The sequence below is a fragment of the Mesoplodon bidens genome, assembly GCF_964165515.1.
Source record: "Mesoplodon bidens genome assembly, chromosome: 10".
Taxonomy (NCBI): domain Eukaryota; kingdom Metazoa; phylum Chordata; class Mammalia; order Artiodactyla; family Ziphiidae; genus Mesoplodon; species Mesoplodon bidens.
In genome coordinates this window covers 73,790,822-73,804,020 of record NC_138172.1, presented here as the reverse complement: position 1 = coordinate 73,804,020, position 13,199 = coordinate 73,790,822, and the positions used below count along the sequence as shown (strand labels likewise).

General features: G+C 46.4%; 1 protein-coding gene across 8 annotated transcripts in view; it reads left to right on the top strand.

Moving 5' to 3' along the window:
- The window catches only part of TRERF1 (transcriptional regulating factor 1), a 205,530-nt gene that overhangs the window by 79,386 nt on the left and 112,945 nt on the right, over window positions 1-13,199 (top strand). For all 8 annotated transcript variants that reach the window (XM_081247312.1, XM_081247320.1, XM_081247319.1 and 5 more), the window contains exon 3: window positions 6,071-6,153. The gene's annotated coding sequence lies outside the window, so the exon portion shown is untranslated. The remainder of the gene's footprint in view (window positions 1-6,070; window positions 6,154-13,199) is intronic.

Genomic DNA, 13,199 nt, shown 5'->3' with positions numbered 1-13,199 from the left:
TGTCCAGTAAGTCAGAATCATAAATGTAGTAAAACATGAAATAATTAATTTTTGACCCAGGACTTGCAAGTGTGGACTTTAATTTCTCATTCCCACATTTTAAAAAAGGTACTGACTGCAGGCCTGAGGCCACCTGCATTCTTAAGGAAGACCCTGAAAAGTTCAGAGAGAAGACGTTACTGGAAATGTTTTTTTTGTTAGAAGAACTGGGTATACTGTAAAGTTCCAAATTAGGCGGTCCAGTTTAGGGAGTCTTTATCGGATCTAAATTCTACATGGAGTAGGAGGTGTTTAAAGAGACTCAGTGCTGTTTTATCTTCACCATTGAAGTTTTGGGTTTTGTCTCTTCCTAAATGAGTCATTTTTTTAAAAAGGAACCTAACTTGGGGAGGTGGGGAAACCACTGCCGGAGGTGCCGAGGAGGGGCGGGCACTGAGGCTGATAATCAGGGGACTGAGTTTACAGTTGGGCGGTTCACCTGGGAGGGGTGGAAGCAGGGACCCGCCTGTGGAGGGTGGATCAGGACCAGTGGGACACAGTCTGGTGGGGGGTAGGGTAGTAGAAATGGCATTGATATTGTTTATTAATTTACCAAGTATTTTCTGGAGCACACCCACCAAACATACAGCCTGGTATCAAGGCTCAGTCCACACATGCTAGGAGATTAAGAACAAAGGGGAAGGAACCTTCTAGTTTTCACTCCAGTTGGGGACACAAATCATGGAGGTTAGGCGTGTCTGTATTTTCCTGCCATTACAAGTAAGTGAACCGAGGTTATGGTTCCCCATACCTGTGTGAACAGTACAAATGAAAATGTTAGTCCCAGGCAGGATTTCAGAGGAGAAAACATGGCAGCCTGGAGACCCCATTGTGGAGCGCCAGGGGGCCTTGTGAAACATACACTGGGATCAACAAGACATTGGTCGAGAGCCCTGTGGGATCTCCGCACATCACTGCCTCTTTCTGTGCTAAGTTCTCCCAGCTGAAAAATGATCTCACACACCTGACATCCCCAGGCCCCTGAGAGCTGTTCAAAATGTCCGCTGCCCTTGATGCCTGGGGAGGGAGGGGAGGGACAGAGAGTGGGGAGGTGTTGACAGGCTCCATGTGGAAGCCAGAAAACCAGGGCAGCCACATGGGATTGGCCCACGTGCTTGGGGTGAGGAGAGGAGCACAGGGCAGGTGCTCCCGACACCCGGAGGAGCTGTATGTGTTTGGAATGTCGGCCAAGCACACTCCTTTTATTCCACGCTGCCTCCCGCCCCCAGGAGTGCTCATTTTCATCTTTTCTGAGTGGTGTCAACCTCCTGCAGTCGTGCCTGCATGTTTTCTAAGTTTGTCACAAACTTCCTGTTTGGGTCTGGTCTGAGGCTTGAAGCTTTGTATGTTTTGAAACCCTGGCATTTACAGAGGTCCAGTGCTTCTCTCTTTGAGGCCGTGGGGTGGCCCTTTTGTCCTCCTCCCTTTAGCTGACTTTGGCCATCCTTCTTTGCAGACCTTCCCCCTGGGAAATGCTCTGTAGCTTCTGCACTTGCTCCTCTTAGGGAGGGTTGAGAGTTGTGAGATCTGAAGGAGGGAGGGGAGCCACACTTACTGGGCCCCTTACATAATGCCAGGCACTGCGCTGGATGTTTTCCTACATGTCTTGTTTTATTTAGGCCTCGCATTAGCTCACGCAGATCCAGGCTCAGAGAGGGGAAGTGACCAGCCTAAGTTTGGACAGCCACTGGGCGATGAGGTCAGGATATGATCCCAGGCTTGACTCCAGAGCTCTTGGTATTTCCACTGTGTCACGAGGACCACACTGTGCCTTTGGTTCCACTGGTTAGGGGAGATCTTGATTTCTTATTGGGCATCTGGTGGGCAGCATCACCTTCCCCTCCATAGATTCCTCCCAGACCCTTGTTATTCAGGTGCTGCCCATTCTATCTGCATGGGGTGTGATTGGATGACCCTTGAGTGCCTTGTTGACTTTCACCATTCTCAACCATCCTCCTTCTGTGACCCCAAGAATCCCAGAATTGTATGGTCCCTGGCTGACAGTCAAAGTAGGTTAGAGCCAACTCCCAGTTTCCCAGATATGGAGTATCCTTTCTCTTCCTTCTGCCATTCTGCTAGTCACCATGAACTCCACTCAGCCAGATTTGGACTGCTCACATTTTAAGCTCTTCCTTTGAAGAGGGAGGAAGATAGGATATCTCTGTGTGTGAAAGCATGTACCTAAGGAGGGATCCCAAGACCTTGAGTATGTAGGAGCAGGAAGGAAGGGAGAGCTACATCCAGCCACCCTCCCTCTTATTACGGTGGCTGGTACAGGGTGTCAGACTCTGGGTGCTCCTGCAAAGGGAGAATACTTACACTTCCAAAACTTCAAGAAGGCCCTGTGTCCCTTCCAGTTACCATCCCAGTTCTTTTGTATTTTCTGAAAAACTTCTAGAAGTATATCGTCTGTGTTTCATCAGAATTGTTTTGTAGATCAAGTAACATTTACCATTGTAGACTCTGTGTTGAGCAGTGGGCAATTCCAAGCATTCAACGCATATATTAATTACCTTCAAGTAATTGTGTGCCATCTACATGGAAACTTAGCAAATGGAACACTTGCCAAGAGAAGCTAAGTGCAGTGAACTCAGAAGAGCAGGGATTGCTCAGCAAGCTGGGGCGTGAGCAGGGCGCTCAGAGGGGTGGAGCTATGGGGATGGGGTGGGGAGGAATGTCCTGGCATTGGGCCTTGAGGGGTGCATGGAAAGGGGAGGAGCATCCTGGATGGGGTGCAGTGGAGTGTGCGTGTGAGAAGCAAGATTGAAGAAGGAGCCCTTCCAATTGCATGGGACGGGGATAGGTAAAAACAATGCTGTGAACTATTATAAACACACTCCACATGTTCAACAAGGAGAGGAGATCGTAAAAGAGGAGAGAAGTAGAAGATTCCAATGGAACTTTTAGAGCTGAAAGATACAACATTCGAAATAAAAAACACACTGCATGAGATTAAAGCAGATGAGACGCCAGCTTGAAGACATAGCAACAGAAACTATCCAAAAAGAAGCACAGAGATATTTAAAATAAAAACATAGCATTGACAACTTGTGGGACAATATTAAGTGGTCTAACGTATGTGTGATTGAAGTCCCAGTGAGAGAGGAAGGGGAGAGGGGAAAATATTTGAACAAATAATGGGCAAAATTTTTCATAATTCCATGAAGACTATAAATCAGTGGTTGGAAAACTGTGACTTACAGGCCAACTATGGCCTGGTGCCTATTTTTGTAAATAAAGTTTTATTGGAACAGGAAAACAAAACAGTGTTGTAAGAAGCTTCATTCGGATGTGTGCCCTGTAACAGGGGAATGCTGGGAGGTGAGTTAGAAGACATTTATCACATTGAATTTTAGGAATGAAACGTTGAGGCCTTGGACCAGGGTGGTGGCATGAATGTGGACAAGAGGAAAGAGAGATGGAAGATTTCAAACCCCACCTCTGCCACTTGCTACCTGTGTGACCTTGAGCAGGTGACTTCATCAAAATTCAGTTTTATCAACTGTAAATAGACACTCAGAACACCTCACAGGACTGGTGTGTGAGGGTTTTAACATGGGTCGCACCCAGCACACCAGTGTAATAGGCCGGATTTGTGACTGACTGGGAGGAATTAGGGCAGTGGAGAGTGAGGACTCAGAGGGGCTCAAAGGGCTGAATCTGGGGGCCTGGGTGAGTGATGCAGCCCTGACAGAAAGGGGTGGAGCTGTTTGGGGTCGCGGAATTCTTCAGTTGGAGGAAGACCCTTCTCCTAAATCCATGCTGCCAAGGGCCTGTCCCAGAAACCCATAGCCACGTGGATTGTGTGTGTCTGAGCCCACGGCCTCTTGTTTCAGCTGAGCCCTCAGTGATGCTGGCCAGCGTCTGGCTCTCTCTCCTGTGAGGGTTGGCACTTCACAAGGTGAGGAGGTACGTGGGGCACAGAATTCGAGGAGGTACTCGGTTTCAGGGCTGACCATGCAGGATGTTCCCCACGGTCCCCACTCCATCCAGCCCTCCTCCCTGTCTTCCCTTCGTCACTCAGGAGACCTCCTGCCTTCACTGATTACTGACAAGGTCCTCTGGCTCAGCAGCGAGCTCACTCAGGTTCTCGCCTCCCCGCCTCGTGCAGTTATCCCCATCTGGGCTCATCCCAGCTTGGTTTCCTTCCACTCAGAGGAGGACACACCCCTCCTCCTCTTCCTGGTGAGAGGGAACCTTCCTCCTGCACCCGGGTGCCCGTGCAGCTTCTGGGACCTCACCCGCTCCAGTCATTCTGCTGTAGTCTTTCCTCAAACCTTCACCCCCTCTTTTTCTCATTCCCTTTTCTCCTTCCCTCACGAGACGCCTGGAAAGAATCTGCCCTCGGGTTTTGCTCCTTCACTGAGGCAGCCCGCTCAGGTTGGCTTCTGCCTGTGGGAGGTGTGACTGGCGCAGGGGAGGGACCTGGTGGGTTTGCTGCGAGGGGCTCCTGCTTCCACACGAGCTGTCCCCTCTCAGGTCACCTGTGGCCTCCATATTACCACACCCAACGGACACTTCGGTCCTTATCTTTCTGGACCCTTTGCTACTTTTGACACTGTGGACAACTTCCTCCTTCTTGCAACTCTCTTTTCTCTGGGCTTCTTTCAGTCCGCAAATAAATCTCTCAGCCACTATTACTTAAGCACCTACTATGTGCTGGGCTCTGGGGCATACCATAATTCCATGTCCCTGCTTCCAGGGAGTTTCTAGTCTAGTGTGAGGAAAGAGGGATAAAAATATAAACAAATGTCAGGTGGTGATGAGCACTACAAAGAAAAATACAACAGGGAAGGAGGGTGGAAAGGCTGCTGGGGTTGTCAGGAGGGTCTCACTGAGAAGGTGACATTATCACAGAAACCTGAAGGAAGTGAAGGAAGCCTAGTGGAACAGTGTTCCAGGCAGAGGGAAGAGCATGTGCAAAGGCCCTGAGGCAGGAGCCTACTTGGGATGCTTGAGGAAGCCATTGTGGCTGTAGGAAATTGAAGAAGGGCAGAGTAGGAGAATAGGTCAGAGAAGAGGCTGGGGCAGGTCATGGAGCCGGGTAGGACATTTCAGGGACTTTGTCTTTTACTCTGAGAGATGTAAGATGCTATAGGAATGTTTTGAGCAGATGAGTGATTTTTAGGCTGGTGTGGGGAGCATGGTGTATTGGTCTTCTAGGGCTGCCATAACAAAGTACCACAGACTGGGTGGCTTAAACAATAAAAATTTACCATCTCACAGTTCTGGAGGCCAAAAGTTCAAGACCAAGGTGTCTGCAGGGTCATGCTCCCTCCGAAGGCGCTAGGGAAGGATCTGTTCCAGAGCTCTCTCTTAGCTTCTGGTAGTTTCTTGGCTTGGGGCAGCATGAGTCCAGTCTTCACATGGTGCTCTCCCTGTGTAGGTGTCTGTGTCCAAATTTCCCCTTTTTATAAGGACGCCAGTCATATTGGATTAGGGACCCACCCTACTCAATGTATGATGTGTGAGCTCATCGTAAGAGTTTGTTACATTGGCTTCAATCCTATTTCCAAATAAGTTCATATTCTGAGGTCCTGGGGTTAGGACTTCAACATAGGAACTGCGGGGAGACACAGTTTGACCCATAACACAGTTCAACCTGCATGATACGTGGATTATAGACAGGCAAGGATGGAAGTTAGGGGGACCAGCTAGGAGGTTATTGCAGTATTCTAATGAGAGAAGCTGCTTGGACCAAAGTGGTAGCAGTGGAGGTGGATACATTTTGCAGATAAAGCTGGCATCATTTGCTGATGGATTGGACGTGGGGTGTGAAGGAAACAGGGGAGTCACAATGACTCCTGGTTTGGGGCCTGAGTGACTAGAAGACTGGAATTGAGTGTCTTTCTCTCCCAAGTCCTCTCCACCCTCAGGGACCTTTCAGGGCCCTCCTCCTGGGCAGATCCATCCACTGCTGGGTTCTTCAGGGCTCCATCCTTGGCTGCCTCTAGTCCCTCCCTGATTGATATGATCTGTCCCCATGTTGAAGCCAGATATCCTGAATGTGCTTTCTGGGTCACCCCTACAGGCCCTGGCTCTGGAGGATGCTGAAAGAGGAAGACACGGAAGCAGGACGACCCTGAGAGAGTAAGCTTCTTAATCGTGAAACAGGTAGCTTCTCCGACATTCTGGGTGTTTGAATGCTTTATGATGAAGGGGTCATAAAATCGTTTCTTTGATCCATGTGGTGTGGAAAATGCCCCACGGAGGGGAGGTTGGCTGCTCTGCGCCTGGACATCCATAGGTGTCTGGGAAATGGTCAGCGCTTATGGTTTCACGTATTGGAATTCAGCATCACTTGGCATGGGGCTGAGGGCATCGTGTCTCGTCTCTCTTGACTTTGCAGAGTTGTTGCAGATAGTGAAGGATCCAAAAGATGTTCATGGATGGTAGCTTCTAGAAGTGGGAATTAAACACCTCTGGAGAATTGGTACAGAAGGCCACTCTGAGAAACTCCACAGAGCCTGTCAGAGGCAGGTTCCTGGACCAAGGAGCCTTTGAACTGGCCCTGGGGCATTTCTAGTGTTTTTGTCAGCTCTGGCCCTGTGTTCTCTCTCCAGGCTCAGTTTGTCTCTCTAGAAAATGGGCACATAGCTATGATTCCTCTGCCAGATCTCACACACAAGCTGTGTGGAGGGTCAATAGGTTTGTGTATAAACAGAATTTTTTTTTTTCAGTTTTAAACCCTGTTCTCGCAAGAGATGACTATTTCCCACAAATTCTTAGTGACGGTGGGGAAGGAGGGTGGTGGTGTCTAATTTGATTCTTTCGGTGTGTGCAGGTTTTTTTCTTGGCAAGTTCCACACTTTTCCTGTTTCTTCTGTGAGACTCACAGTTGATTGCTTCTGTTTCTTTTTTATTGTGCCTGATTTTGATTTAATTTTTAAGCCACTGTGTCTTGGGGTTCCAGTAGGAAACAGATGGTTCACTCAAATGGAGTAGTCCAAGAGTCTCTACTGAAGGAACTGCTTATAGTAGCATCAGCAGGGTTAAGAGAAACCAGCACGGGATGTTGAAGCATCCCAGGGTTAGCAATGTCAGGAAGCTGTTCCCATACCTGGGCCTAAAAAGAAGAGGGAGGGATTGGTTATCAGAACTGGAAAGAGAAGCTGTACAGAAAGGCTGTCTCTGGTAGGAGGCAGTCAACCTACAGCAACATGGCCGGGGAAGAGCCAAGAAAATGGATATCCTCATTGAACTCCCTGTCGGTTCTCCCGTCTCCTGATGGTGCCTCCCATTAGGCGTACTCAGCCAGAAGCCAGGAGGCAGGGACCATATTGAAGCTGTGCAGAGATCAGAACCTCTAGGGGTGCAAGCTGAGTGGAGACAGATCGGGGATGGGTATCAGGGCACAAATGGAAAATATCTGACCGACCAAGAGATGCAGATCGCTTGGAATATATTAAAAGGGATGTTTCTACTTTAGGACTCAAAGAGGGTTTTTCGTTTGCTTGAGTGTGAAACTTTGCAATATTGGGTCAGCTACATAGAACCCATTGGCTGTGAGGGCTGGAAGGATCACCAGAAACCCTCTAATCAAACTTCATCCTTCTTATAGTTGAAAAGACCCAAGGAGATCAAGTGACTTGCCCAAGGCCACTCATTAATTCATGAAAGCGTTTCTTGAAAGCCCATTATATTTTCTCAAGAAAAACAACACAAAACCACTTGAAACAGGACCAAGCAAAATCTGAGCAAGTGCTAGGAAAAAGCTGTGGATGAGTGCTTATTTCCAATTTATCAGTTTGGATTACTTGGGGGTTGTGAATATCATAAAACTGAACTCAAAGGGGCTCCCACAGCACAGGGAATTAATTAAGTGGCTTGTACTAGCAAAAAGCAGGGATGGGACGGACTACAGGGTGCATGTGAGACAACAGCTCAACTTGTCATCAGGAGTCCAGTTTCTTCCCATCACTCTGCCGCTCTTCCATGGTATCAGTCCATCCTCAGGCTGGCCTCTCTCCTGGCGGCAGAATGGCCACAGAAGTTCCTGGGCTTATTGTTGCACGTCCCTCTGGCCAGAAAGAAAGAAGCATCCCCTGCCCTAACTCTTGAAAAGACTGAGAAAGTGTCTTTCCCAGAAGCCCCTCCCCAGCAAACCAACCCTGCATTTCATTGGCTTGAACTGAGTCACGTGTTCATTCCTTAGCCAGTCACATTGGCCAGGTGAATGCCTTCTGTTGATTGGCAGGGATGGGAGATTTTCCTGATTAGCCTATCCCTACACTGGGGAGTGTAGCTTTCCTCAAAGCACCAGGGTGGGGGAAGCAGAGCTGTGGGTACTGTTGAGGGAGGAGGGAAATGGACATGGGGAGAGTGACAGTGGACATCCACTGTACTGTGTCATCTATAGAGGCCTTACTAATTTGGACTAATTGTTGGGGTAACAGTGAGAGAAAACTCACTCTTAACTAGTGAAAGTCTGAATTTTAAAGTGGTTTAACATAGTATAGTTTCAGACAGAACCTTCCCAAACAGTTCCTGTTGGAAGGCTTGCAATTAGCATCTGCTCTTCAGTATGTCTTAAGATGTAGGACCTTCTGGGAGGTTAACTATGCCTTCTACAATGCTGTTTTATTTCTAATATACTTATTCAACCTTTCTATAGCCAGAGTAAACACTGAACTCAAATTCTGGGTTATTGAAGATTAAATTACAGTAATGAAGTTCCTCATTTATAACCTCATCTATAAAATGGGAATAGGAATAATACCTGCTTTATAGGTCTGTTGTAAGGACTAACTGGGGTAATCCAAGTAAAGTGCCCAGTGGCCCAGTGGCTGGCCCAATAAATGTTACCTTTATTAGCTTCATATAACTCAAAATATTGTCACATTTGTATGTTTATGTGCATGTTTATTCTAGGAAATTAACTCTTCACAACAAATATAGGTCACTGGTCAGCTCAGCTAGAGACAAGGTAAATAAAGATATTAAAATATTTAGTGTTTATGGATTTTTTTTTTTTTTTACTGGAATGGTTTTTTTAAAAAAATTCACTTCGGGGAAAACCTAAATAAAGAAAAATTTAAGTAGCACACAGGTTTTTTTTGGGGTTTTTTTTGCGGTACTCGGGCCTCTCACTGTTGTGGCCTCTCCCGTTGCAGAGCACAGGCTCCGGACGCGCAGGCTCAGCGGCCACAGCTCACGGGCCCAGCCGCTCTGTGGCATGTAGGGTCTTCCTGGACCGCGGCACGAACCCGTGTCCCCTGCATCGGCAGGCGGACTCTCAACCACTGCGCCACCAGGGAAGCCCAACACACAGTTTTAAATTAAAAGTAGTTATAATCCCTGGAAAATAGGGAATTTTAACTTTATGGTAACATTAACGTATTCTTGGTTGAGAAAGTCTTGTAAATAGTTGAAAGCCTGTCATGACTTATCCTAGCTGATTTTCTTGCCATTGTTCTCCGTTTGGAGGCTCTGGAGGGCCAAGTGACCCTCCTCAGCTTTAGCTTCCCAAGCCAGCCACTCAGTGGGGCTTTTCTGGGCGGATGGATTTTAGAATCACCTGGATTGGTTGAGATGCTGCAGTAGTGAGAAGCTAGCCTTGGGCATTTATTTCAGTGGGATTTTGGCTGACAAAACGCTGTGAATCGTTCTCAAAAGCCTTGGGTGCCATAAGGCTGACTTCTCAAAATCCCAGGAGGGTGAAATGTCTTGATTTGGGGTTCCCAGATTAGTGGTGGGAAGAGCAAAGGTGGGCGCAGCACCCTGAAGCTGATTTCAAAACTGGGAGGCGATAACTTTGAGGATACGGATTGGATAAGGTACAGCGAGGGGCCTGTGGATGGAGGATAAAGTTCCAGAGTGACCAGGAACTTACAGACCACAAATTTATAAACCATAAAATTTTTCATCCTCCCCTCCCCTGAATATTGACTAAAATTAGACTTAAATTTTCTGTAGGTTGTTTGTTGCTCCCAAGGCTGTCTGGTCACAATTGTGATAAGTAGATGAGAACTAGTGATAACTGGACAACTGATCCTGAATTCCTTGGTTCAGAGGGTGCTGTAGACAAGTGGTTCTCAAATGTAGTTTGTCTGGACCAAGAAACTACCAAAACAAAATTGGGGGGATTGGCTTAGGGCTACCAAGTTTTTATTTTGCCAGGGAAGGATGTTTTTAAAAACCTAACATCTATCACTACAGTTCTTATAAAAGAAAGGACCATCTTGATCCTAAAATAGTAGGAAGGAGACAGTCTAAGGAATAAAATCTTCACATTGAAAACATTCAGCTTTAGGAATAATTTATTGCACTCTTCTTATTTTTATGACATCACCTGTGAAAACAACATTAAGGGTGGATGCTTCCCCGCATCTATGCATAACAGGTGTTGGGGAGATGTGGAGTTAATGTGCAACTGTAGGGCGAAAAATCACATTTCTTTTGAAGCTTCTCATGAAGCCTAGGAATTCGCTGAAATCATGCCTTTACTTGATTTAAAGGGACAGGAGAAATTCACTTAAACGCAAGTCTTGGTAAACCCAATTCATTATATAAAAGAAGGAACTGTTTACCCTCAAGTCATTAACTTAGAATTGTTAGTTTAATTTCCCACCGGTAGGAAGAAAATTTTGAAGTAACTAAATAGTTCAAATGAAAAGGCATGTCAATAGTTTTTTCTTTTTCCACAGTTTAACCCTAAAAATGGTAAATTTGTTGAATTTCATTTGGCTTTCAGTTGTGTGCTATGTCTCTGTGTGTGCATGGGCACACACACACACACACACACACACAACCTAGTTTGGTCTGAAAAGCCCCAGGAGGGAAAGGGTACTTTTGAGAAAAGCAGTGTGTCCATCAGTCAGTTGCTGGTAAGCGTTAGTACTTGTAGCAGCAGTTGCATCTTGGAACTGCCAAAAGAGTATGACTTTTTAAGATGCCTTTTGAAGTCATTAAAAAAACCCTCCAAACCAGGGACTTCCCTGGTGGTGCAGTGGTTAAGAATCCGCCTGCCAATGCAGGAGACACGGGTTTGAGCCCTGGTTTGGTAAGATCCCATCTGCCGCACAGCAGCTAAGCCCGTGCGCCACAACTACTGAACCTGCGCTCTAGAGCCTGCGAGCCACAACTGCTGAGCCCATGCGCCACAGCTACTGAAGCCTGTGCACCTAGAGCCCATGCTCCACAACAAGAGAAGCCACCACAATGAGAAGCCCATGCACTGCAACAAAGAGTAGCCCCTGCTCACCACAACTAGAGAAAGCCTGCACACAGCAACGAAGACCCAATGCAGCCATAAATTAATTAATTAATTTAAAAAAAATCCCCCAATCATACACCGAACCACCCCTGGCATCCAAAACAGCAATAAAATGTTTCTCGTTCTGCTTCACTTCACATTCCTGCTTGGCTTTGCCACAAAGATGTTTTGCCTTCCAGCCAGGGATTAAGCTTCTGTGTGAGGCCATGACTGGTGTGAAAACAACGTCTCTGCCCTTGTTGAGGGGAGAAAAAGACTGCCTGCATATGTGAAATCCTGAACGGAATCATGGAATCCTAGTGCCAAAGAGGGTTTTGAGGTCCCTGTCTTCCTGCCAGACTATCCTAACACTCATCACCTTGACTGACAATCCTAACATTTCATCTATCTCTAACGTTTCATGGATCCTCTGTGAATGTGGACATGAACTGAAGTGTGTCTTCGTCAAGAAAGAGCAGATTGTTCTGTGCACACTTACATCTGCAGTTACTGCCCTGTTCACAGCCTCATTCCTGGGCATTGTCACTGTTTGAGTGCTATTTATATTGTCACATATGTTCATACGGCACCGTCCTTGCATGTTCTAGTAGACACTCAATCGTAATTGGTTCAGACTCCGTACCATTTGTTTCTCCTAAGGGGTATCTCACTCTACAGCAGGCTACGCAGTCTGTATAGCTGCAGCTCAGCGTTCTTTTGGGCAGATATTACCACAACCCTCTCGTCTTAGCTTGGGCTGCCATAACAAAATACCATAGACTGGGTGGCTTAAATAATAGAAATTTATTTCTCACGGTTCTAGAGGCTAGGAAGTCCAAGATCAAGGTGCTGGCAAGGTAAGTTTTATACTGAGACCTCTCCTCTTGGCTTGTAGGTGTCCACCATCTTGTGTGCTCACATGACCTCTTCTTTGTGGAGAGAGGAAGCTCTGGTGTCTCTTCCTCATCTTATAAGGACACTAATCCCATCATGGGGGTTCCACCCTTGTGACTCATTTTAACCTAATTGACTCCCAAAGGCCCCACCTCCTAATACCATCAGATTGGGGGCTAGGGCTTTAACATATGAATTTGGGGGGTGAGGACAAACGTTCAGCCCATAGCGATGCTAAATCTTTTATTTATGGTCCCCTGGAAGTGCTTGCAGGGTCTTTGGTCCAGGAGCCTTGCAGTAAGCAGAGAAAGCCTTAGAGTTACGAGCTTTTATTGCTGTGGAAGAGATGCAGTGTTTTATAGCTGAAACAGATGGTTCTGTGGACTAAAAATTTGGAATACCTTTACCACAGAACTAGAGGTGACCTGGGGTAGACTGGTGATCCCCTTGTCTTTTCAGATCTTAGGTTTCTTAGTTCCATATGTCAGTGGTAAAGTTGTGGTTGCCAAATTTGGTCAGCCTCAATGAAATTTGGATGGTTTAGCATTCAGTATTCTCTGACCACCTTGTATACCTTCCTTGATGGGCCTCTAAAAAGGAGGCTCTTGGAACCAAAGGCTGGGAAAATGGGTTATTTCCTAGGTCTTCATCATCTTGGACATTTACTCCCTTTTCAGCTGGGGAAGAAAAGGCAGTAAGTTACAATAAAACTACTCCCCGTTCCATTAGAGATCAATATCTTACAGTGTCATGTATACAAACACGGTAATGTCCACATAGACATAGGTGCCAGGTGGAATATTTTAAAATATAAAAAGGACTTTGGAATTTTTTTTTAACCTTTCAAAGAACCAGTGATTCCTGTGTTATGTAAAGTGTTCCAGGATTTAGAAGAAAGATGGAAAACTTCCAGATCCTACTTTCAAGCAAACATGACCCTGATAACAAATCTGGCAAGTCCCCAAAGGGAGGCTCTATACCAGTCTTGCTTAGGAATGTAAAAATATTAGATAAAATTCTAGTGAGTAGATTTCAACACTAGAGTAGTATGTGAATGTTCCACCATACCCAA